We start from the raw sequence: 23,842 nt of genomic DNA, 5'->3' as shown, positions 1-23,842 counted from the left end.
CTCAAAGACATGGTACGAAGCATGATTAGTCATTCTTCTTTACCAGAGTCACTATGGGGCGATGCCCTAAAAACTGTAAATTATATATTGAATAGAGTACCAAGTAAAGCAATAACTGAAACCCCTTACGAGTTATGGACAGCAAGAAACCTAATATTAGGCACTTGCATGTTTGGAGTTGTCCAGCTGAGGCTAGGCCTTACAAGCCTAACGAAAGGAAACTGGACTCGAGGACAATTAATTGTTATTTTGTTGGTTACTCTGAAAGATCGAGGGGTTATAAATTTTATGATCCCTCAAACAAGGCATTCTTCGAAACAGGGAACGCTAAGTTCATTGAGGATGTTGATTACAGTGGGAGTAGTCAAAATAAAGGAATTGTATTTGAGGAGGAGTATGCAAATATTTCTCCTATAGTCACTACTGACAATGATCAAGTCATACCTCACATTGTTCAGCCCGTGGATCAAGGTATTTCATCAAATACAATCATGCCGACTAATCTTATAGTAGATGAGGAACCCTTCCCTATACAAGCTGGACAAGCACCTTCGGAAATAGAGGAAGTAATTGTGGAGGTTTCAAATCAACAACTTCAAATTGAGGAGCCACTTAGAAGATCCACTAGAGAAAGAAGAAGGACAATTTCTGATGATTACATTGTGTATCTTAATGAGCACGAATATGACTTAGGGTTGGAAAACGATCCAACTTCTCTTCATGAAGTCAAAACGAGCTCAAATTGTGAAAAGTGGATGGAGGCCATGAAGGAAGAGCTAAAGCCTATGGCTGACAACGATCCTTTGGGATCTTGTCGAGTTACCTAAAGGGGCGAGACCAATTGGTTGCAAATGAATTTTTAAAACCAAAAGAGACTCAAAAGGTAACGTTGAAAGATATAAAGCACGTCTTGTCGCTAAAGGCTTTACACAAAAGGAAGGAGTAGACTTCAAAGAGACATTCTCGCTGAAGCTCCATCATTGTCGGCTGCAGTAGCTCTTGCTTCATCTCTCTGCTACGGTTTCAGAAGTTTCTTCAAGCTCTTTTCTACGACTGAAGCAAGCAATCCTAGAGTTACAAAAGCTTCGGTTCCTACGAAAGTTACAATATCGAGCACAGAGGAATGCTAGCGAGCGCTCATATGCAAGAACAGGTGCTCACCGGGGCAAAGAAAAGCCCTTCCACTTCTACATTAGAAAGTAAGTTGGTTAGTAACATTAGCACACCATATTTGATATAGCTTTTAGTAATTTAGTAATTGAGTACAGTAAGATTCTCGCCAGTCTCCACGAAGGATTCTCTAAGGATTATCATGGCTCTGGTAACTCATTATGATTTGGAGCTCCACCAAAGGGACGTAAAAACAACGTTTCTTAATGGAAACATTGAAGAAACCATATATATGGTACAACCTGATAATTTTTTAGTCGAGTAGCTCAAAACAACTTGTATGTAAGTTAAATAAGTCTATTTATGGCTTAAAGCAGGCGTCCCGTCAATGGTACCGAAAATTTGATGAGGTTATTACCTCCTTTGACTTTAAGGAAAATATCATTGATCAGTGCATATATCTCAAGATGAGTTGGGAGCAAATTCATTACCCTGGTATTGTATGTAGATGATATTCTACTAGCAAGAAGTGATATAGGCCTGTTGCATGAAACTAAGGTTTTTCTATCAAATAATTTTGAAATGAAAGACCTTGGAAATGCTTCATTTGTTTTGGGTATTCAGATAGACCGGGATCGCTCAAAAGTCATCCTCAGTCTTTCTCAAAAGGCTTATATCGATAAAGTTCTCCAACGCTTTGGCATGGAAAAGTTGTAACATCCCATGTTTTCGGTTAAAGAAATAAAAGACTGCAGTTAGAAGAGGGACTATATGGCATTAAAAAAATGTCAAATTGAGTGTTAAATGGTGATTAGTGGAGATTGAATTAATTGGGTATAAATATGAAGGGACTTATCTATTAAGGATATATGATTGAAGGACCTAAAATTGATTAATTTTGTATGGCCACTTTAATAAGTGACATGTGGCAACCCCACTTTTCTTTTGTACAAAACCAGCCCACGTTTCTACCCCCACTTCCTTATCTCTCATTTTTCAATTTTTCCAACAACACGATTAGAAATGGTGGAGACCTATTTAGGGTTTTAAAGTTCTATATTTGTCGGCTCAATTACTTTGTACTCGATGATCGAAATTGGATGAAACTTGTTCCAGGTAAATCTATTCGATTCGTTCTACATATTTAGCGGTTCAGAATTTTCAATTTCGTCCGAATTTGGTGGTTTTATGATAGCTATTTCGTATACCGTATAGTTGTACTAATTTCATTTGGGATCGAAATTTGGAGCTATTTAGACGATTATTATTCGACTTCTTCTAATGATTTATGTTCAGGATCATGTTTAGAATGTTATGGACTATTTTGGGGTGACCATATATAGACGAGGTGCTGCCGAATTATTTTACGGCTCGAATTTCATATTTGGACTAGTTTTTGGAATAAATTGGAATAAAGATAGTTACCTGAATTTTATCATATTTCATATAAATGGACAGTTTCAGCTATAGATTTATAGTATGGAATTCATTATATGATTTGTCAGCTTATGAAGACTCTAAAATGAAAAATAGAGTTTTTGGGAAATTGGTTAGTTGGTTTCTATGCATTTCAAGTATTCAATGGACTTGGTTATGAAAGTTAGAGATCGATTCGACAAATACTTGAAGTCTTCCGAATTTAGCGAATTTGCTTTTAAGTTTTTATGGTTTTGTTTTAATGATTCTTTTTATTTACGAAGGTTCTTAGTATAAGAATCTAATGTTTCTATTCGGTGTTTTTAGTTATTCTTCCTTATCCCAGAGTATGCGAATGAGGAGGAATAAGGTCGTCTGGTAGGCGGGAGTCTTTGGTGATGCAAGGACTGAGGTAGGGGTTCTGAATCCTTTATCCAGCATGATTTTATAGATAACGAATATGCTAGATTCTATAGTTATATTTGCGCCAATATAACTAGAGTTTAGGTAACATGAGACTCGATTTATGTGATGAACTGAAATATGCTTGAAATGTGTTGATGCGATATGAGAAATGGTTTCGAACTGATTTTACGATTATTGTGAACTATTGGGATTTTCTTGTACGTACCCGACTGCGGATTATGTCAACCTACGGGCACGTAGCCATTGAGGGTAGGATGACATGTGGACACGGTTGTGATCCGTGTGAGACCGGTGAGGTGGGCGACACTAGTCATGAGACCTGTGGGAGTAGAGTGCTTCACTTGCTGGCCATTGGTGCTCGTGCCTCCAGCTCGAGGCTCAGGGCCGTACACCCTGACCGCTCGTCTGGGATGTGACATTGATTGGGAATCCCTCTGCTTTGTGGCGATATGACTCTTGGTTGTTCCACTTCCGTGTTTGATAAGATAATGAATCGAATATGAGAATGTGGTTTTGATATACGAATGAAACTGATTTTGAAAGATCGCATTAGATGCATGACAGGGTACCGAAGAGAATGAGGTTCAGGTCCTTCTATGGTAATTGGGGGACGGCTCTCTTATTCGAACTCGGTGATCAACAAAACGTATTTAGATACTTAAGGTATATATGTATCATGAGGTAAACTCTTCAATGATTGCGGAGTCCCTTAGTGGGAGAGGGGCTTACCGGCTAGGGGTAAGTCTCTTTCTCGAGGAGACGTAGTGCATTAGCTAGTGTCATAAATGGGCTGGTACTATCTAACACACTCTAGGTTCTCCTGAGGAACTCTCCTCTTATTGGGAGCGCACCATGGGTGGGCAGCTAATCACTGCTATTGCTTGCTAGATTAAGGAAAATGGTTTTGTATATAGTATATACAGTAACTGGTTTGATAACTCGCTTTGTCATGATGTTTACAACTTATTAAATAAACTTTTGAAAACGTGATGGCTTTTGGATTGGTCTTCGACCAGAATAACTCGTGTCGGTGAGTATTCTGACCCCCTACCAGTTGTTAGTGTGCAGGTTCTTGGTTGTAGCCTCGAGGCGGAGTGTGTATTCCAGCCGGTGATCTTGTCTGACGAGGCTAGCAGGGTTATGTCGTTATCTTTGGTTTTGTTTATCGGTTTTCCGTTATTTTAAAGTTATGTAGTTATTGTAGAACCAAACTCTAATATGTATATACGTAAAAACTTAGAGTTGTTTATAAGTTGTATCGGTGTTTTATGAGGCGTTTGTATTTTTGTGGTTCGGGTTTCGACCCGAAACTGAGTTGAGTTTGTTTAGCTTCCGCTTAATAGTTTATTCTTGTTTATGCGAATGTATGGTTTGCATGACAGGTTTTGCAGGTGCGACCGGTTCGATTTACAGAGGAGACTCTGCCGGATTTTAGTCTCGTCTGTGAATTGCCGGGGCGTGGTCGTGTCTATTTTGGGACACGGGGCGTCACAAAAGTGTTCACCAAGAGACACACCTGTGGCAAAAGGTGATAAATTTAGTTTGCTCCAATGTCCAAAATTGAATCTTGAGAAGAAGGAAGTGGAGATGATACCATACTCGTCTGCAGTTGGGAGTCTTATGTATGCACAGGTCTGTACCCGTCCAGATTTAGCCTTTATTGTAGGAATGTTGGATAGATATCTGTGTAACCCAGGTCTAGATCATTGGAAGGCTGTAAAGCGGGTTATGAGATATGTACAGAGAACGAAGGATTACAAGCTCACCTTCAGGAGAAACGATCACCTAGAGATCGTAGGATACTCCGATTCAGATTTTGCTGGATGTATTGATAGTAGAAAATCAACATCCGGATACATTTACATGATGACTGAAGGAGCTATTTCTTGGAATAGCGTTAAGCAAACTCTTATAGCCTCTTCAACAATGGAAGCAGAGTTCATAACTTTCTTTGAAGCATCTAACCATGTTATATGGCTTCGAAATTTTGTCTCTAACTTGAAATTGGTCGATAATATTGAACGACAAATGAAGATTTATTGTGACAATAAGGCAGCTGAGTTGTACTCAAAGAACAATAGAAGTTCATCGAAGTCTAAGTACATCGACATAAAGTATTTTGCGGTAAAGGATAAAATTCAGAATGGTCTAGTGTGCATTGAGCACATTGACACAAACTCCAATATAGCTGACCCGTTCACTAAAGGTTTACCGCCTAAAGTATTTTGTGAACATGTGGTCCGTATGGAGATTCTAGGACCCCTTGATATTATTGATTATTGGGAGTTTATTTGGTCATTTTATTGGATCCTTCAGTTTATGTTCTTTGAACATAACTGTATTTTGTATTAATCTTGTACAAGTTTCAAGTTTTAATAAAAGTATGTATTTCATCTCAATATTTTGAACTTCAATACTACAACTTTATATTGATGAATCATTTGGAGAAAGTTGGACTCTATGGAGTCGTTGGATTAGTTGGAAATAGGCATGTTTAGATCACATAACATGTAATTTCCAAGCTACACATCCACGCTTGATCTATGTTGTTAATTACGTTAGTAATGTGACCATTAAAGGTCTAGTCATGAACAAATGCGACGAACGCCGTTTTGATCCTTTGCTAATGTGATTAATGAACCAGATTGGACGTGATATTTCTAAGCTTAGAAATAGCCTTTTATGCGCTTACTAAAATTTTTCGTATTATATAATTAGAATTATATAAAGTTCAAGTGGGAGATCTCATATTAAGTCCACATAATCATTAGTATTGAAAAATACTAACAAATAAACCCCACTTAATAACTCTTCTTGAATTATACACAGAAATATGAAAATCAATTTCCCCCCATAGTAAATTTTGTCTTTGAAAGTGTCACTATAGAATATTAGAGTCAGCTCATGATGTCTTGTAAACATTTGATCTACAAACAAGAGATCTTGCGGGCATTTCAAGATATTGAGTCCACAACCAAAATGGGTAATGGACGTTTCATTATTGTTATTATTATTATTGTTATTATTATTATTATTATTATTATTATTATTATTATTATTATTAGGATCATCATTATTATGATTAAAAATATATAGTATTATTATTGTATATTTGAACCAAAATAGCATTAGTAGATCATTTTCTTATTAGCGTTAATTCCGTTTCAAGATATTCCGTTTCCAGGTCTTCAAAGTCTGGTTTCCAGACGTCCGGCGAAAGGGAGAGAGTAAAGAAGAAGAGGAAGAAAGAGAAAGAGGAAGAGAATTTTTTTTTTTTGTTGAAGGTGGCCGGCCGGAATTTTTTATTCCGGCCGGCAACCTTTCGCCGGAGAAGAAGGGTGAGGTGGACAGAGGTGATGTAGAATTGGGAGGTTGGAAAAAATTTGGAGTTAATTAGGAGATTTTTAGGGCCAAAACGAACTGCCGGACACTTATAAGGGCTAAAACGGCCAGTTGGCCACAAATCGGGGGCCAAAACGGAATTAACCCTTCTTATTATATGAAATATATGATATTCCAAAATGTAGTTTTGGACTTTCGTGGGCGTTGATGGACGATAGGTTGATACTTATTAGGGTTATTTTGCGAAAGGGTCGTACATATGTACCGGGTGTTGTGAAAGGGGAATGCCTGTTTATTATTTTGAAGGGGTCGTGCACTAGTATTGACCAGTTAAGTTTTTAACACCGTTTATTCTAGCTATATTGTTTAAAAGTTTTAACACCATTGAATCTAACTACACTAAATTCACAAAAGTGAAAAATTATAACATTCACCGTGAAAAATATTAATTTTCAAAATTTGCTAGCTGCTTCTATTAACGTAATTTCGAATTTTTTTTAAACTATTAGATCAAACAAAATGACCCACTTAAAAATTTGTGATGAAAATCGAAGGTTGAAGAAAGAAAAAGGGAAGACGATGAATTTAATATGTTCCTTCGTTCAAAAACCGAATAGGTTTTTTCAGATTCACTTGGGTTAACGTCGTTACATCTACTTAACGAGTTAACTGTTCATTCAATGTGAAAGTTAAATCTAACATTTATTTAACGGTCAATATTAGTTCACGACCCTTTCGCAAAATAATAAACGGTCATGCCCCTTTAGCAAAATCCGATAATTATGTACGACCCTTTCACAAATAACCCTAGTTGTTATTATTATTATTATTATTATTGAGAAATCGACTACTACGTTATTCGTTACAAGACATTGATACATTATGAAGATGTGAAAAACACGATAACTGCCTCAGTTCAACTATTAATGAAAGAGACATAAAGCTCAAAAACATGAAACAGGCTAAAGCCCGACAAATTTATTAAATTATTTAAACCTTTAATAACCCAAGTTCAATAAACTATAGATTCCACCCTCTGAGGGAATCTGACCCAGGACTTCCAGGGTTTTGGAGTTTATGTCAACACTTTCAACCATTTATTCAAGCAAGTGTTGACATCAATACTCATTATTAGTAATACTGGTATTATGATCTTATTATATGAAATAACATATTTTTACTAATACTTCAAAGATATATTTGTAGATTATTATCTTATGATGTGAAATATATAATAGTCTAAAATGTAGTTTTGAACTTTAGTTGGCGTTGATGGACGATTAGGCGATATTTATTATTACAATATTGTTATTATCGTCTTATTGTATGAAATAACATATTCTTACTAATATTTGGAAAGTATATTTTTAGAGTACTTTTGTAGTCATCAGATGTCTGTGGACATTGATGGAAAATTTGGTGGATATTTATTAAATTACATTATAATTATTATTATCTTTTTTTAGAAATGGACTACGTTCTATGTTAGTCATTACATGGTACTGATACATCATCAAGATGTGATAAACACAATAACCGCCGAAGTTACACTACAAATGAAAGAGGCCTAAAGCCCAACAAACTTATTATGTATACCTTTAATAACCCAAGTTCAATAACCATAGATTCCACCTCCTATGGGAATTGAACTTGAGATCTCCAAGATGTTGTTGTTCATGTCAACACTTTCAACCACTTGGGCGACGAAGTGTTGACTTATTATTGTCTTATCATATCAATTAACATGATCCTAACGATATTTCGAAGACAAATTTTTGGATTTTTTGGACATCTTGATATTCAAGGACACCGATGGACAATTGTTGGATACTTTATTACAGGAATTTGGACCGAAGACTCAATTTTAAGTTTTTGTAACTAATAAAAGACAAGTTACACTTTGTTTGGTTGAAAACCCAACATTTGTATTTTGTTTGGTTAAAAACTTAATATCTTTGAAACATTTTTTCTAGCAGTTGCAACTTGTTTGCAACCGATTCCAAACTTCTTGAAATCAGTTGTAAATCATAAAATACTGACGAAGCTAAAGACTAGGAAAAAAATTGAGCGATCATTTTTCACAAAAACAAAAAATCGTAAAAGAGTTCTTACCAAGTTTTCTTACTTATTATTACTATATTAGTTTGTATTATTACTATTTTGTCATATGAAATTACATACTTTTACTAAATTTCAAAAATATATTTTTTGGACTTTCGTTAACATCTAGGTATCTGTGAACATTGACAGACAATTGGTAGATATTTTTTATCATAATTATTTTATGATAATATTATATTAAAGTAATAATGTAGTAATATTGTATTATAATAATAGAATAATAGAACAATATTAGAAAAATATAATATTATTGTTATTAATCTAATTATAATGATAATAATAACTATAATTATCATTATTATTTACTCTTGTTATCTTCCTCATATATCAAAATGCTTATAAGTGTCTTCTACATTTTCAAAGACATTGTCTCTTCAAAAGTTCTCCAAATTTACACTAAAATGTTAATGAAACAAAAATGTGATGAAATGTCTATGATTTTGTTTCCCAACCGAATATTAAAAACATCGGAGGACTTTCGAGACGTCTCAAATGAATACATTGGGAATTTTTCCCAACAAGTAACACGGACATTGGTGGACATGAGAACGTCCCTTGATGTCCAACCACCCCCCCCCCCCCCCCCCCCCCCCCACCCATAACACAAATCCCTAATGCCACATATAATCTTTTGAGCTTTTCTCACAAAAAAGATTCTCTAATGCCAAACTTAATTCGAATCTCTAAAATGATGTGACCTTGGTTAAATAAAGATATCTATATTTGTAGAGTGTCCTATTGAGATAACTCTAGTTGTCCAACTCATTATTTTTTAAATTTAAACTAATAGAAATAAGTCCACATATATCTTTAAACTAACTAAATATTTCTTTATGAAAATTATCATGTCACATAAGTAAACAAATAAATTTGTGACATAGACACATAAACTAGAGGATTTCTATTTTACCACATAGAAATGATAATGTCAATTGAGACAGGTGGAGTTTTTTAAGGTTTGCATAAGAGATGCTAAAATATAAGAAAGAAGATATATATATAGAGGGGGGGGGGGGGGGGGGGGGAGAGGGAGAAAGATAGATAAGGGGAGAGACATAGACAGGGAAAGATAAATAGAGAGTAATCTATATAATAAAACAGGTTGAATAGTGCTGACTGGGACAAACCCCTGGATAAATCCAACCGTCAGTTTTGTTTGATCTCAAATTATGACCATTGGATTACTTACCACAAAAGACCATAATTTGTTCACCCACTCATTTAGGTTTTAGTTACCAACCCTTTAAGTGAAAACCCATTTCTCTTTCTCGGTCAATATTCAATGGCCATCCTTCTCTAGAATCGACATAACTTCAGCGCCTCTTTCGAATTGACATTACTTCAGCAACCGTTACAATCTTTATCAGATTTCTATCTTTACCCGCTCATCGGGGTATATCATCTTCCAATTTTTCCTGTCATCTCTCTAATAGAAATAAGGATTTCTCTCTCCAGAGGCTGCAAAATGGTTACAGGGAAAAAAACGGTAAACTCCAGACTTTCTTAATTTTGGGTTTTATGCTTCTTCGTCTTCCTCTTTTTCCTCTGAACTTTAAGCAGGATTTTTGAAGGTAAGTTACCCACTTACTATTTAATTTTTAGGGTTTCAGAATTATCTTCATTCTCCAACTTATTGGTCATTTCTCTTTTAGGGTTACAGAATTCAGTTTTAATGAATCACTCTTCTAAAGGAATTCTCACCACAACTGGAATCAGGTAAGTTTGCAAATGGACGAGGAAGAGTTAACAGAGCAGGTAAATCATATATCTAACTCCTCTTTATGTTTTTGTTTTAGGGGTTTCTTCCATTTCAATAACCTTTCCATGCTTATGGATTTGATCAGCAATTGGGAATGGATTAAGATTTATTCATCTATTTTTGTTCTTTCTTGCATTATATTTACATGAAATTATAGGGGTGGTTCTCCTCCTATTGTACACTAAGTGTTTGATGAAATGTATGACTAAGCTTGGGTACATGTTAATACTTATTGTGTTATTGTGTTATAGAGAGTGGAACATCTATTGGGAGTTGAAAGTCTCAATCTTATTTGCTTAAGGTTATTGCATATATAGTCACCAGTTTGTCTTTATTTGCTGCTAATTCTATGTATACTCTCTCCTTTAATCATCGCAGCACATTCATGTTCCTGTGTTTGCTCACGTGAAGAGACATGATTTTGAATGCCCTTTGATTAGGAATAGAGTTTTGTGATTAAAAAACATACTACATACGGTCTCTCCGGATAGAAAGGAATAATCGATCATTCCGTGAAGCAGATTGCTTAATCAAAAGGGTTAATATGTCGGTTAAATCATTGATTTATCTTTGGGGAATGTCGACTAGATAGTTTGAGGACATTCCTTAAAATGTTTTGTTGAATGCTTAGGATAACATAGTTTTTGTAATGTACGCTTTTTTTAATGCTTTTCGGTGTAGTTTTTGTGCCTTCTTAGCAGCTAAATAATATTTCAATTACTAAAGCATCTAGCTCTAATTAACTTTTGAACATTCATTAAGTTTTTGAAGATGGATTGAAGGCGTCTGTTTTGTTGTAGAATTCATATCAAACAGCTAAATGGAATGGGACAAAGGTTGTTGTCAAGATACTTGATAAGGACGGCTACACTGATCCAGATGTAATTTACGTACTTAATATTTCCCTTCTTTCTTATATTGGTTGTTCTGTAGTTGTGCATCACACCTACGATAGGCTCCCTCAGGGGCGCTAATGTTGTTTTCATAAGTTTTCGACGCATAATACTTATGGAGTTAACGGTGGTTTTTGTTAATAGCTTTCCGTTACTCCTCTAGCGAGCATATTTGCATTTTCCATTTGAAAGGGAGAAGATGGAACCTTACGCTTTCCATCCAATTAGGACTACCCATATCACTTTTCTGTTTCAACATTTTTAATATGTGTTATGTGCTTTTCAACATAGATATGGATGGTTTCTCTTAAAGTTGTTCCACTGATTGTGTTACCAAATTTGCCTGTTATAGGCAACTGTTTATAATATTTTTTTTATCTTGGGCAGAAATGCTTTCAAACTTGAGTTGACATTGGTAGAGAAGGTGCGACATCCAAATGTGGTGCAGTTTGTCGGAGTCGTTGCTCAAAAGTAGTTTGCATACATTTGTAGTTAGTTTGATGTAATCTATATTCATTTAGTTTGCGTACATTAGAAATATATTGCATAGTAGTTTGTTATTTGTTTCTACTGCCGTCATAGGAGGGGCTTCAAAATAATGGAAACATCTTCAAGGAAAATAAGTTCTTGACGGGTGGCCTGTCTGGCTCATTGTTGTTGCTGCCGAAGCCATTTAATGATGATTCCCTCTCAAAGCTGGTTCTTTCCAAAAATTGGAGAAGGTAAAACCCAATTTTGAAACTCACCCAAGTTTAATAACTATGGATTCGACTTCCTGTGAGAATCAAACCTATGACCTATTATTCAAGCAGGGTTGGTCAAATTGAATGTTTTTATATTTTTTTGTTTCCTTTCTATCAATTGTAAGGAAGAAAAATTTAGAGCAGGTCGTTGTTCATGAAATATGAGAAATTTAAAGTATCATATATATTTCTATCACAAGTCAGTGACAATAACCCTTCTATAGCACTTCCGAACAAAAAAGAAATCTATATGACCTATAGAGGAAAAAATCTATAGTACAATGCCTGTTTTAGCTTTTTACTGTTGTGATAGTTGTATCACCCAGTTTAGAAATGTAAACTATTGCAATCTCAATTTGGTCGATGAAGAAATCTTATCAACCAATATGTGAATCACTGTTTTGTCCGTCCACCAAATTATATGCCTACCAAGTTTCAACAGAATTTATATTCTTTCTTGTATGCTTACTGGTACTCTCATATGCTAGCTCTAGGTTTCGGATATTGATGATATTATATAGAGTTAATTCCTATATGGCCCCCTACTTTGTGACCAGCTTCCTTTATGGCCCCCTTTTTTTCGTAAATTCAAATATAACCCCCTATTTTCAAGTAAATGTCATTACTACCCTTCTTAATTCTAAATTTAAAACATTTAAAAAAAATTATTTCCACCTCACCTCCCTCTCTCTCACCACCTCATCTCTCTCTACAACTCACCCCTCTTTCTCTTTCCAACTCACCTCTCTCTCTCTCCAACTCACCTTCATCTTCTCCGATTGAAGTCGCCGGCCGGAGATTTTTCCGGCCGGCGACTTCCCAAAAAAAAAAAAAATTTCTCTCATCTCTCTCTCTCTCTAAAAATCCGGCGAAGGGGGTTTCCCTTCGCCGGACCAGAGGCTCCGGCGAAGGGAAACCCCCTTCGCCAGATTTTTAGAGAGAGAGAGAGATGAGAAAATTTTTTTTTTGGGAAGTCGCCGGCCGGAAAAATCTCCGGCCGACGACTTCAATCGGAGAAGATGAAGATGAGTTGGAGAGAGAGAGGGGTGAGTTGGAGAGAGAGAGGGGTGAGTTGGAGAGAGAGAGAGGTGAGTTGGAAAGAGAGGTGATGTGGAGAGAGAGAGTTGACATGGAGAGAGATGTGTAGTGGAGAGGAAATGAGGTGGAGTTATAATTTTATTTTTATTTTTAAGTTTGAAAAAAGATTTAAAGGAAGGGTAGTTATGACAATTACATAAAAAAAGGGGGCCATATTTGAATTTACGAAAAAAAGGGGGCCATAAAGGAAGCTGGTCACAAAGTAGGGGGCCATATAGGAATTAACTCTATTATATAATTTGTATTGAAATCTAACTTTTTATTTCTAATTTGCAGTTTCAAGGGAAACTTCTTCTGATGTGGTTGGTAGTCATTATGTTGCCCTCGGTAGTGTTACGTGGGTATTGTGGTTTAGCATGTGATGCTTGAGTGATGGGTGTTTTTTTACTGTCAGTGTGCCTCGAACCAACCACATAGAAGGTGGAAAACTTAACCTCCTGCCACTCCAACCAAGAGCTGTTTGCTGAGTGATGGGGGTTATCACATACATATTGCTAAGTGGGGTTCCTCGGGATGGTGAGATGTGATTCTTCAGTCCATCTGCTTGAATATGCTCGACACAAATCTGACTACAAGTATGTCCAATTATTCGGGTATCAGAAAGTATTTGAACAAATTTCAGGACGAGAAGACTATCAGTGATTTTATATTTTACTAACTTATAGTTTTTAGTGTAATTTTCGTTTGACAAAATAGATGTTGTTTGTATCTTTAATGGGTTCTGTAAATATTGATTTCAATATAACCTCTTCATATAATTGATAGGTGCTTTTGTTTGAGGAACTGACTAATATAAAATTCACTATATATGAAATTGATCATAATGTTTAAATGGAGAGAAGAGAAGGTATCAAGGATTCTTTAATCAAGGTGAGGCAACTAAAGCAAAATGTGCTTCGTACTTACTATCAAATTTGCATCATGTAGTGCTTAATAAATTTGTCTGTGCCGGAGGCACGGGCTATATCCTAGTAAAATATTAAAATGTATTCAATAGCATGCAATGAAGTTTTTTGTTTTGTTGAAAGAGCATGCAATGAAGTTTTTTGTTTTGTTGAAAGAGCATGCAATGAAGTAGATATAGAACGCTAATGTAGGAGAGTTGAAACTTAAATTTTTAGTACATATTGATTCCATTTACTTAAAGTTCACACATTGTTAGTGGCCGTCACATAGTTTCTCTTAACGTGTAACTTTCATGATAAACAAATTCAATTTATTCATGATCCCGATCATTTCTTGCATATATATATAGTATGTAATTTCTGTTTGTTATGTACCTCAAAGTATGAGAGCCACAACAATAAAGCAAAAACAAAACTGAGACATTGGAGTAAACCAGAAAAAAACTAAGATAATGTTGAATGAGGAAGATATGTTAGCCAACAAAGTCAAAACCACGTCCAGATTAGAGATCAATTTCCATCTGATCTTGCTCTAGACTACTTAAGAAAAATCAAAAGGGAAGGCCATAGCTATGATAACTTTTATTGGACAACACGAAATTCAAAAGATGAACCACTTAGAAGTTCTTTGATGATTTGAGAACGACGATCTTCACCACCATATATCAAGCATTTCTCAACCACATGGCTGCTAATTTTCTGTAAAGAGAGGTTTATATAACAACCTTCAAATTGATCGAGCACATTAGTCGTAGCACATTAGTCGTAGCCCATGGAATCTGAAGTTCCAAGACACACTGAACAACATAGTTCCTGCGTGAAATTAACCGATATTTTATTTAAGTTATAGTACTCTCACGAAAACAAAAAACTTCAAACTCTAAATAGAATGTTTCATGATACCAAATGGATCTTGTGCAAGGATAAAGGCATTTGAAATGATCTTGCGGATCAATTGGCGCTTCTGGTTAAAATCCGAAATGAGAAGACACGTTTGGAGTACAACACAACCTTGGGATCTGTTGAAAGCACAAAATAGTGTGGAGTCATATCTACAAAAAGAAACTGCACAAAGAACAAAGAAAGAAACCGCTCGACTGTTAATACGTTGAATTTGATCATAGATTTATATATGTTTATTGCATTTCAATCTGATGTGTCATCTCCAATGCACATGCAACACAAGCTAACCGGGGGTTCGGCTGTGAATCGGCTTGGGCTTTATCCAAGCCCGCGCCCACCCCAGAGTTACTTGTCTGAGCCCAACTACATAGAGCATAAGAAATTTCATTCTTTCCCTTGGACATTCATTTATCAAGAACATGAACAATGAGGCAAACCTCCAAATAGGCTGAATGCTGACTAAATTCAGAACCCTTGATTTTAATCATAAGTTGGTCGTAAATATGCTAAATTGTGAACAACCTAAGGATTGTGGTTACCAAGTTGGTTTCCACCCTCTAGGTGAAGGGTTCGAGACACAAAGTCATATCCCTTAAAGTATGTTAATCTTTCAAAGAAATAATATGTTGAGTTATGTTGAAATGGAGCAAACTACTGGTTAATTGGCAACCACGGGAACATAGAGTAGTTAAAATGTGGGTTTTTAGTACGAGCACAAGCCTCACTAAAAGAGCAATATGCTTGCAGTGTATATCACCGAGGTGCAAGGCTCTGTGCACGCATCATTGGACGAAGGCATGAACAATAACGAAGTGCATCTAAATTGAAAAAAAATCACCTCAATAGACTCAAATAGAGTATGTATAAAGTTTTAGACACTTTTCGAGTATGACTGACAGAAACAAGAGTGAATCCGAAATGGAAAATGGAAAGAGCTAAAGATAAGCATGCATAGTATGATAAAATGCTCGCCTCGCTGTGTTCAGAAATTAAATACTGCAAGCAGCGCTGAGCAACATGAGTTCCATTAAGATCTTTCATTAAACGAATTATTCCAGGCTTCAACAAGGAAACCACCACTGCAGATTGCTCCAGAGTCTTAAGGGTTTCTATCACCTTTTGAACAGCTCGGGTCCTGCAATTTCGTAATTAGAGAAACAACAATTGAAAGACGAATTAACGAAAAGGTGAATTTCACGTAAGGTGAATTAAGAGGAAGAAAGTACAGACCCATATGTGTCACTTGAAATTCTAATAAGTTCACCGGGTCTTTTAGTAATAGCGTGGAGTATGTGCATCCTCTGAGCTTCGTTACACACTTCGAGCAGTTTTTGAACGAGGTAATTACCAAAAGGATCTAGCATGAGCTCAACAATGTCATCAATGATCTCCAAAAATATTTTTCGGATATCTTCTGGACTACCCTCAACCAACTTCTCTTGAAGAAAATGACAACCTTTATGATCTTTTGCTAATCGATATATTCGTCCAATGACTTCGTCAACCGACTCATATTTATGTAGCTGTAACTTCGAATATCCATGTTCCTGACTTCGACTTAAATTCCTATCGTTTAACATTTTCCCATCGATGTTTAAACGGTTGAGTACTTCTTTCGCTCTTATAGAACTTGGATTAATAGCTCTTAGTGAGTTCAACCCATTTGACCTTGTAAGAATCCTTTCAGGAAAATTTTCTCTTCTCATTTTGTCAAAAACTTGAACTGCTTCGAAATCATTGTCATTTGATGGACCGCTCTCTCAAAGAGGTTTGCCTCTGGTCATATAATCCACGTGGACCGCTCTCTCCATTGTCATTGAGTCTTTGAGCAAAGCAATGGCATCCAGGAACACCACAACCAGTTATTGCAACTTCTGAAGCATTAAATCTCGGAACACACACATCATCTATGATAGGCATCTAAAAACGGGGTTGATCAATACTGTTAGTTAAGGGCCTGGTTTTCATACATCCAAATGTTGGATGCACTTAGCTCTTGTGAATTCCCTAATGAATAGTACGACCGCAGATAGGATGAAACAGGGAGGTCAAACCGAGGAGCTACATACTGTCTATTATTCATGACCGGAGCACCCGACACCGGATACACTAGAACTGCATTTTGCTGCTTGAAAGAGTTTCCATTAGGGCTCAAGCTCAACAAGTGCATACCAGTTAGAGTACTGTTGGGTAATGCTAATGGTGGAAAGATCTCTAAGTCCTTAGAATTCAAGAAAGATGATTTTGAATTCCCATTAGCAATTTCATTCACTCTCAATTGGGCGAATGCTGATGCTACGGATTGAATCTGAGAGAAGTTCATGTCCTTCCTTTTGACATGTTGTTTCGAGTTCACGAGAGGACTTCGAATTCCGGAGGTATCATTAGGTATCTCTCCTAGTCTATTATATAAAACGTAAAGTTTTTTGCTGAGTGGGACAAGCCGAAACATAAATCTAGCCGTTCGTTGCGTTTTTTATCAAGTCTTGACCTTTAGATCTGTTACCTACGCTAAAAATTAAAAATTAATTCACCCACTTGGCCACATCATACAAGAAAGTAAACAAGTCAATTAATCTGGACCGTCTAACCCTTTCATTTATAATCTACACGGTTATGATTAATTCTAACGGCCAGATAAATGAGAAAAGCTTTCTCTCTCACCCTTTTACTACCTACGTTACTAACTCTACTCTCTCAGAGGAAACGCCCAAAGCCCATTACTAAGGAAACGTTTCCTCTCTATAATCACATTTGTTGAGAGGAAATGCCCAAACCCCATCAATTCATCCTCTCATGCTCCTCTGATCCATGAAATAATGTTTGTTGATCGGTTTCGTCCTCCTTCTTCCATATCAAATTCATGGACCTCTAATACACCCTTTCATTTTATCCTCATTATCACTATTTATCCCTAAAACTGAGTTGTTGAAAATCATCTCCATTTGATTGGGTTATTACTGTTTCTTCCTTGAGTGTAATAGATCATGGAGAGTGTTATTGGGGTAAATTCAAACTTGGAAGGAAGATTGGGAGTGGATCATTTGTTGAGCAGCTTGAGCTTATTCTAGGTATGCAGACTCCCTTTTTCTCTCTCTCTCTAACTTGACTTTCCTCTACAACTTTCGAATGAATTGGTTTGTCGATTCTCATTTGCAGGATGAGTTTTGGTTTGTCGAGAATCTTCCTTTCTAGAATGAAGTTTCTCAGGTAAGTTGATCTTGCACAAATTTTGGCTTGTAACTCTCTCATTTTTCGCAGAGAATCTTCCTTTCTAGGATGAATTTTCTCAAGTAAGTTAATCTCGCATAAATTTTTGTTTCTAACACTGTCATTTGATCTTTCTAGTATGAGCTTTCTATTCATGCCCATGTTAGTAAATTGGGTATTTTTTTGGCAATCTATTCATGTCAGCATTCAATCTTTAATCTTTGTTCATCTTGAGGTGAAATGGGTAAACGTTAAAAGGTGTTCGGTGAAATGCAACAAAGAGACATTGAATCATGGACAATATTATTTGGAGATGTCAACCCTGATGGTGTTTGTTTTCTGTTGGACATATGCCACTTACTCAAGCAACAATTAGATTTTTTTTTTAATTGCTTTTTGTTGGACATATGCCACTTAATCAAGTAACAATTAGGTTTTTTTAAATAAAATTGGTAACAATTAGATTTAGGTTTATTTGGTTTGGGGTATTTTGACGTTAATATTTTTATCGAACTCCTGATATATCTAGATAAATATATGTCAAAGAAGATAATCTCACTGCAACTGATAGTTTTGTTTACTTTGATCTTCATGGCTGTTCATCTTAGTTTGTGTATGTTTGATCAAGTTTTGTGATTTTCATCTATAGGGTGGATATATAAGGCTCGTAATGGCAACAATCAGTCTAACAACTTAATCTAATTAGCATCTCGCGGTAACTCCATCTCTTATGCTTAAAGACTTATTTTATTTTCCTCTTTTTGTCAAAAAATTCTGCACATGGTGGATTATCTGTTCTCCGGAAACACTCAACTAAATGCCTCCCTGCTTTGTCAATTTGTTTCTGTTTCATATTCTTTCTTCTTATTCCTTCATGCCGATTCAGGTTTTCCAACTCGTTTCTTATGCCTTTGTGGTTTTTTACTTTTATGAACCAAGCGACACCAACTCAAGAGTTGGCTGTGAAAGATCTTCATGGATACGAGTTGCGATTTAAGCCTATTTCAGAGGTTACTTTTAATCTACACTGAACATTTTTTACTCAAGAAATGACATTAGGAACTTATTGGTCATATACCCTTTCAATTCAGTTATTATATGGTCTGAGAGCTACTCTTGATCTCTTGTTTGAGGAAGGTCTAGAAATGTCATTCTTAGGCACACCCGTCTTGCCACAGCAACTCGGTAAGCAAACTTCTTTCCTTACAATTTTCTTCTCAGTTTTCTATTTTGCTCGTTAAGAAATCTTTGCAATATGTTGTCGTAGGCCTATGTTGTTTTTCGGTAGTTCATTTGTTATTTGTTTCATTCATCAAGAAATCTTTGAAACTTGGTAAACCATATTGTTTTTAGGCTAAATATTAGCATTGTTAAAACATATTCAACTTGCTCAATTTCTTGATGATTAATTTCAATTGACTTTTCCGGTTTAAGAAAAGAAGAAAAATATTCATACAATTTGATATATGCAGGCTTGCTGTTGAAGCATGGGATTTGAAAAGTTGTACACAAAAGGAGGAATGGTTTAGTGACACTGCCACTGCTGTTGTTGTTCCTTCTTATATTGACAGTTCAGAAATTGTTTGAAGGGCATGGAAAATATACAATCTAAGCTTTGGGTCTAGGTTCGAACAAAGTAGCTGGGAAGGTCTTTAGAATTGGCCATCTTGGCAACTTGAATGAGGTATGCGATGTTTGCTTGTTCCTTCATTTTCCCCTTTCCATGATCTATAGATTCAAATTCTCTATTGCCATATGACTAATATTACATAAATAGTCAGACTTTCTCACTTTTCCAGCACTTTCCGGATAATAATACCAAAAGTTGCTTTGAATGTAATCAATATCGTCTTTATCACTCATGACTGTGATGACTTAAGTCTTAGCAGTAATTGATTTTGTCCCCTCTTTAGACGCCAAGGCCGAGCGCAAAGGGTTTGTTCCTCATGGAAGCTCCACGAGGCCCACCAGAAGGCCTCGACACTTATTAAGTTTGAGCTCCCATTATGGTCTGAGCTCCAAACACTCTCCCAAGCGATGTGGGAGTATTTACAATTACTCACCCAACTCATGAGTTGAACATGCTTTACAAGTAATTCTCATATCATCATGTGGCACAACATTAAACAAATTGTGCACAAGCTTGCGGTGTGTGTATATATATATATATATATATATATCTATTATATAAAACACAATGGTGTTTTTTGAGAAGGACCGTACGATTTATCTCTGGATATTCATGTCCGTTCGATTTATTTATAATCTAATGGCTGATTTTAAATTTTTAAAAAATAACCACCCACCCACTATTCTCTCCCTCCCACGTTTTTTTTCACAACTCTCCCTTAAGCATCCTATAATCTCTCCACAAAATTAGTTACAAACCACCCACTAAATTCTCTTACTTCCCACTTCCTACTTATTTTCACACGATTATCTCTCCACAAATTATGCCGTGGCGGAGGCACGGGCTATACCCTAGTATGTATATATAGCATAGCGAGTAATTTTTACGAGGTCAATCGCTATTTGGGTTGAGATTTGTTACCTTTTATACACAAAGCGCTTTTCCCCTAACAACATAAGTACATTAGTACGTACATGATCATTTGGTTCAGTGACAACAACCAATATGGAGTGACCTATGTTGCTTGACATATGAATACCATGCCACTTTCAGTTCTTTAATATTCGAAAAAAGAAGCTACTTCATGTTTCATTTCACTCTCTAACCAATTGAACGAAAGTATTTGTTTTTTCTAAATTGACTCGATTCATAGTTCAGAATATTTGTTTAGGTTCATTTGAGTAAGACGAGTTAGATTTAGACAAGTTAGTTTCAGAAAACGAGAAAAGAAGAAAACCACGTCAATTTGATTTTTTGGTGGAATCTTACTATAAATGCAACTTTTGCAGCTCCAATTGCTTGGTTGTTTAGCTGGAGTGGAGATGATCCTCAAAAACGTCGGGTACCCGATGAAGCTGGGAAGTGGAGTGGCAGCTGCCTGTGCCTATTTGCAGAATAACACTACCTTGATTCCTTCTAGCATGTGATAATTGTTAAAATAATGTTTCTATTAGAGAGAACATAAAGAAGAAATTAACGATCGTATTGAAGGAGAGTTAAACTTGTGACGAGTTATATAGCTCGAAAGATGATATCTTCTGAGGCGAGTCTATTAAGATAAGAACTAAGAACAGAAAGGTACATAATCTCATGAAATTTTAAATACACGTTAATAATGCATGAAGTAGTATAAGTTTCGAACTAAGGAAGCCTCGGAGAGAGTGCAGATACAGAGAATTTTTTTATACAAGTAGTCGAAAGCAAATAAAAGCGAAAGAAAAAGCACAACTTATGTTTTTTTTTGGTCAGCGCTTTGGGGAAAGCTAAATAGTTTCCGGGGTGTGAAGACTTGGTCAAAAATTGGTCAATTTTGTTTGACAATTTTATTTAGGGGCAAAAGCAACATAGCTTCTCCACCTCAGCTCTCTCTCTCTCCACCTCAGCTCTCTCTCTCTCCACCTCACCTCTTTGTCTTCTCCGATTAGGTCGCCGGTCGAAAAAATTTCCGGCCGGCGACCATGGAAAAAAAAAATTCAGTCTCTCTCTCTCTCTCTAGAAACTCCGGCGAAGGGGTTTCCCTTCGCCGGAGTTTCTAGAGAGAGTGAATTTTTTTTTTTTTCATGGTTGCCGGCCGGAAAATTTTCCGGCCGGCGACCTAATCGAAGAAGACAAAGAGGTGAGGTGGAGAGAGTGAGTGAGGTGAGGTGGAGTGTTTTTTTTAATCTCCCCTTAAAATTTATTTCCCCGGAAAATTTCTAAAATTCTACATATTCCCTTTAGAATTTCACACCCCAGAAACTATTAAGCTTTCCCTAAAGCGCTGGCCTTTTTTTTTTTGTTTCAAGCACAACTTGTGTTGTTGTCCGTTTAGATATTGTCCCGCAACAATAGAATTTTGAACATGTTGATTTATATTGATTCCTTTATTATTGTCGCCTAACCAGAAATTTTAGTAAGTTTTTTCATAGACAAACATGCAACTAATTTTAACCGTGCCGGAGGCACGGGTTTACCCTAGTTAGATAGATAAAGAGTAATGAAATACGTGAATTATGGGTCGGATAGAAAAGACGAAGATCCGACGATAAACAAATTTTAAGATTAAGTACTTGAACATTCAGAAAATTGAGTTTTATATTAAGAATATCTCTTTTAATCATCTAATATTATTATTAAATAGATATTATTAACATTTTTAGATTAGTTAGGAAACTTAAGAAACAAGGAAACCCTAATTTACTCTCGAATATGAGTTGGGTCATAAACTCTTATTCATTCAGTTATGACTGACCAATGTAATGGATTAAATTCACGATTGTGGTGACTATTAATAAATTCATTATTGGCTTCTCAGCGGGAGAGTCACGTGATAGGGAATCACTAGTGGTAGAAGACGGAGGAGATGCTGACGTAGGAAAGTCTAGAGAAGGTACACTATCAGAAGAAGCTATAGGCACCTTCATAAGAGATGGCGTCTCTGAACTAAAAAAAAAGTATAGTCAATCATGCAGATAAACAGGCGAACTCCTACCATGAATTGGTCGTGTAGGACTATCAAGTTCGATCACTTTAGTCCTTCCCATAAGGCTTTCCTTACTTTTGTTCTCACTACAGAAGAACCAAAGTTTTTCAAAACCGTATCTACATCTTCAAATGACACGATTGTATGGCCAAAAAAATTTCGGTCCTCAAGATCAATAATATGTGGTCCCCAATTCCTTTGCCTCCTCGCAAAAAATCCATTGGTTGTAAATAAGTTTATAAAATTTGATGCCGGTTTGATGGTTCATTAATCGAGCGCCATAAAGCCGCCTATTTGCCAAAGGGTATAATCAATTTAAAGGCGTCTACTATCATGATACTTTTTTTCAATTTCCAAATTGGTAACTGATTGTGTCCTCTGGTCCCTTGCGCCTATCCAGGGATAGTCGTTGCATCAGTTAGATGTAAATAATGCTTCCCTCGAAGGAGACTTGGAGGAGGAAGTCTGTATGACCATTCCTCCTGTTTTAACAGCAAATGTGATACTCAGGTTTGTCCCTTGAACAAATCATTATATAGTTTGAAACAAACTTCTACGCAATGGTTTGTTATATTTTCCTCCTGTTTAAAAGCCTAAGGTTTTTCCAATCTTCGCGTCACTTCATTATCTTTTTAGTTATTCCAAGGGTCTGACTGCTATTTACATTCTTGTATATTTAGATGACATCACCATCATAGGCAATGACAAGAAGAAAATTCACTTCATTTGACAATGTCTCGAGAAACGATTTTTTCTTTAAAATCTCGGACGGCTCTAATACTTTCTAAGTCTTCTAAGGGTATTTCTTTTGTCAACGAAAGTACACTTGGGATATTTTCCGTGATTCTGACCTTCTTGGAGCAAAACAAAGTTCATTTCCAACAGACGGTACACTTTTAGACGATTCCACTTGATTCTGACATCTAATTGGTTGACTTCTCTATGTCATTGTAAAGAGACCTGATATCGCCTTCTGGTGAATTATTTAAGTCAATTGATGCGCATACTCGTCTAACACATAACCGCCAATTGATCACAGAGAGGGAGAACGTACGTATAGAGAGAAAAGAGAAAGGAGAGAGAGAGAGAAATAACAAAGTATTAGTGATACTCCCTGACTACAGGTACGAGCACTCAAGTAAGAAAATCTAAATCTTTATGTTTTTGTCTTTATGTTAGGGCAACTCCAATGTAGGGGATCGGGCTCCCAAAAGTTGGGCTTCCAACAGGGGCTCCTAAATTCAAATTTTGAATTGTTGTAATTAAAGTTTATTAAAATTCATACATAATTAGAACAACTATAATAAAACTTTAAAAAATAACT

The 23,842-nt window shown here is 36.1% G+C and overlaps 3 long non-coding RNA genes and 1 pseudogene across 3 annotated transcripts; 3 read left to right on the top strand and 1 right to left on the bottom strand.

The window, feature by feature from the left end:
* Nucleotides 1-2,115: 2,115 nt before the first annotated feature.
* LOC147557231 (uncharacterized) lies at nucleotides 2,116-4,280 on the top strand. The gene is made up of 3 exons (XR_015233895.1): nucleotides 2,116-2,226; nucleotides 2,854-2,938; nucleotides 4,007-4,280. It is a non-coding gene; the product is annotated as an uncharacterized LOC147557231 (long non-coding RNA).
* A 5,523-nt stretch (nucleotides 4,281-9,803) lies between these two features.
* On the top strand, nucleotides 9,804-13,676 carry LOC147557230 (uncharacterized). The gene is made up of 5 exons (XR_015235113.1): nucleotides 9,804-9,986; nucleotides 10,068-10,170; nucleotides 10,975-11,055; nucleotides 11,455-11,789; nucleotides 13,185-13,676. It is a non-coding gene; the product is annotated as an uncharacterized LOC147557230 (long non-coding RNA).
* A 719-nt stretch (nucleotides 13,677-14,395) lies between these two features.
* Nucleotides 14,396-16,636, bottom strand: LOC147557229 (pumilio homolog 12-like; annotated as a pseudogene).
* An 821-nt stretch (nucleotides 16,637-17,457) lies between these two features.
* Nucleotides 17,458-20,959, top strand: LOC147557228 (uncharacterized). Its single transcript, XR_015235163.1, has 7 exons — nucleotides 17,458-17,787; nucleotides 17,876-17,926; nucleotides 18,576-18,641; nucleotides 18,813-18,936; nucleotides 19,018-19,111; nucleotides 19,399-19,610; nucleotides 20,846-20,959. It is a non-coding gene; the product is annotated as an uncharacterized LOC147557228 (long non-coding RNA).
* Nucleotides 20,960-23,842: the final 2,883 nt, after the last annotated feature.

The sequence above is a fragment of the Eschscholzia californica genome, unplaced genomic scaffold (assembly GCF_041429995.1).
Source record: "Eschscholzia californica isolate CP2 unplaced genomic scaffold, dmEscCali1.0.p SCAF_2, whole genome shotgun sequence".
NCBI lineage: Eukaryota > Viridiplantae > Streptophyta > Magnoliopsida > Ranunculales > Papaveraceae > Eschscholzia > Eschscholzia californica.
Note: the sequence above shows the minus strand (reverse complement) of the source record. Positions and strands in the feature narration are given on the sequence as shown.